Source organism: Rutidosis leptorrhynchoides, chromosome 3 (assembly GCF_046630445.1).
Source record: "Rutidosis leptorrhynchoides isolate AG116_Rl617_1_P2 chromosome 3, CSIRO_AGI_Rlap_v1, whole genome shotgun sequence".
Taxonomy (NCBI): Eukaryota; Viridiplantae; Streptophyta; class Magnoliopsida; order Asterales; family Asteraceae; genus Rutidosis; species Rutidosis leptorrhynchoides.
Genome location: NC_092335.1, coordinates 515,169,254 through 515,172,315, shown reverse-complemented (window position 1 = coordinate 515,172,315; position 3,062 = coordinate 515,169,254). Strand labels below are relative to the sequence as shown.

General features: G+C 31.2%; 1 non-coding gene across 1 annotated transcript; it reads left to right on the top strand.

Moving 5' to 3' along the window:
- Window positions 1-503: 503 nt before the first annotated feature.
- Window positions 504-610, top strand: LOC139903184 (small nucleolar RNA R71). The gene has a single exon (XR_011778025.1). It is a non-coding gene; the product is annotated as a small nucleolar RNA R71 (small nucleolar RNA).
- Window positions 611-3,062: the final 2,452 nt, after the last annotated feature.

Genomic DNA, 3,062 nt, shown 5'->3' with positions numbered 1-3,062 from the left:
CTTGTTGGTTGTACGAATTATTGTTTGGTCCATTTGGATTATAAAGAATGTTTTGATTTCGATTGAAGTTTAGCCTTGGCGGTTGATAATTATTTTGATAATTATTTCCCGGCCTTTGGTTCATATAGGAAACATTCTCACGTTGTTCCATCGTTAGTTCAATGTGACAATCTTTCAATAAGTGTGGTCCACCGCATTGCTCACAACTGATTCGTATTGCGTGAATATCTTTATTCATCTTTTCCATTCGTCTTTCGAAAGCATCTATTTTTGCGGAAACGGAATCAAAGTCATGGCTAGAATCGGCTCTAGCCGCTTTAGATGATCGAAAGATATCTTTTTCTTGATGCCACTCATGAGAGTGGGAAGCAGTGTTATCAATAATTTTGTAAGCTTCAGTTGCGGTTTTCTTCATAATGGAACCACCAGCTGTTATGTCGATGTCTTTTCTTGTAGCAACGTTGACACCTTGGTAGAATATTTGTACTATTTGATAAGTGTCTAAACCGTGTTGAGGACATCCTCTCAACATCCTTCTGAATCTTGTCCACGCCTCATATAATGTTTCATTTGGCTTTTGTGTGAACGTAACAATTTCTCCTTGAAGTCTCACGGCTTTAGATGCCGGAAAGAATTGTTTAAGAAATTTTTCAACTAAAACATCCCATGTGTCAATCGCCCCTTCAGGTAACGATTCTAACCAATCTTTGGCTTCTCCCTTTAAAGTCCAGGGAAACAACATGAGATAGATCTGCTCATCTTCCACTTCTCGGATTTTGAATAGTGTACAAATTCTTTTAAACGTACGAAGGTGTTCGTTAGGATCTTCATTCGGTGCACCGCTGAATTGGCATTGGTTAGTTACCATGTGTAGGATTTGTCCTTTAATTTCATAATCTGGAGCATTAACTTCTGGTTTAATAATGGCGTGACCTTGGCCCGTGCGTGTGGCTCTCATTCGATCTTCCATACTTAGAGGTTCCGTTACTTCCATAATTGAATTTGTTGAATACGAATCACTAGAGGATTCTGATTTAATGGTTTGTGGCTCAGGAGGAATAATTAGTGGTTCAAGATCTTGGAATTGTCCTTGAATATGCTCCGGGTTCTTAATTGTGAAGTCGGGTTCAAAAGATGGATTATCGGAAATTTGAGTTGGAGTTCTTGTTCGACTAGATGACGATTCTAAAGAAAAATCAACGGCGACAATATTTGCTAGATGTCTTGATCGAGTTACAGGTGGTGAACGTATGACCGGCGGCGAACGTCTTGCTCGGTGCATTCACTGAATATCCTATTAGTTTTTAAAAAGGAAAGAAAAATTATAATAAGTTATCCAATTAATAGACTTTTCTGATTTTGCCCACGTTTCGAATAGCCAAAAGATGCAGCAGAGAGGCAGGATTCGTTTGGTCTCAATATAATTGAGTACTGTTTGGCTCCAATAACCCGGTCCACGTACAAATCCAACTATTACTACGAACCAGAAAATTTTGATGTCTATCAATTTAACCACTTAAAATAAATTTTCGTAATTTTAAGAAATTTAGAGAAGAAGTAGAAAAAATTCTAAGTCCTAAAAACTAGAATGGCGAGAAATAAGAAAGAAATAGATTGCGCGTCGAAAAATGTCGAAAAATAAAAGGTCGAAAAATAGGCGTCGAAAAATAAAAATAAGAAAGTAGCGCGAAAAACGGCGTCGCAAAATTCTAAAGCACCTAAATCTTAGTCTAAGGAATAAGCACTTAAGGGATTTTACGGCAAACCTAAAAATTCTAGAAGTAAAAATAACTATGGCAAAACTAAACTTAATACTAAAAGTTGCGACTATAGTCTAAAAATCGAAAGGTAATAAAACTAAAAAAAACATTTTTTTTATAGACAAAATCTTAAAAAATATATTTTTTTTTAATAATTTTTTTTTTTTTTACGTTTTTTTTTTCTTTTTTACGTTTTTTTTTTTTTTTTTACGTTTTTTTTTTTTTACGTTTTTTTTTTTTTTTTAAAACGATTTTTTTTTTTTAAAAAACGTATTTTTTTTTTAAATTTTTTTTTTTTTATATAAAAAACGAATTTTTTTTTCTTTAAAAAAACGTTTTTTTTTTTTTACACAAATTTTTTTTTTTAACTCATTTACTATTCATGAATAGTAAATGAAAAGAAATTAATTAATTTATTATTCACATGAAAGCGACATGATAGTAATTATTAATTACAAGTTACATAATATACCCCTGAAGTATTTAATAAATACGACTTTTTAAAACTTTTACGATTATATTTTGATTCTAAAATATTATTATATTATTATATTCTATTTCAATATTATTATATTATTATATTCTATTTCAATATTATTATATTATTAAAAATATAGCGTTTTAGCGTCCCCGGCAGCGGCGCCAAAAACTTGATGATGTAGCGTGAGGGTACGAAATAGTATTATTTTTAGTAGGAAATACTACAAAATATGACACAAGTTTTATTAATTTACGGATGGGATATACCTAAACCTTGCTACAACACTATAGGCAGTGTACCTAATCGTAGAGTAGTGTAGTTTTTAGTAAGTCCGGTTCGTTCCACAGGGAGCTAGTGATTACGTACTATATTTTTATAAAACTATATTTATATAAATATATATATATATATATATATATATAAGTAGTAATATTATTATAAAAGGGGGGGGTTTTACTGTTTAATGACCGGTTTGTCGATTTTATATTTTTAAGCGTAAAGATAAATGACAATAATTAAAGTGCGTAAAATAAATAAATGACGATAAATAAAATAACAATAAATAAAATTGCGATAGAATATGAAATAAAAGGATTATGCTTATTTAAACTTCCGTAATCATGATGTTTGACGTTTTGATTTTAATTAATTGTTACTCGGGTTAATTGTCCTTTGTCATGGTTTATTTGATACCTATCTGGTTTTTATCCATAATAGTCCATCGGTCATAAATATAAAGTGCGAGTGTCTTCGTCAAATTACCCTTATACCCGAAGTCAAATATTCCAACTAATTAAGGATTTAAACTGTGACGCAGTTAT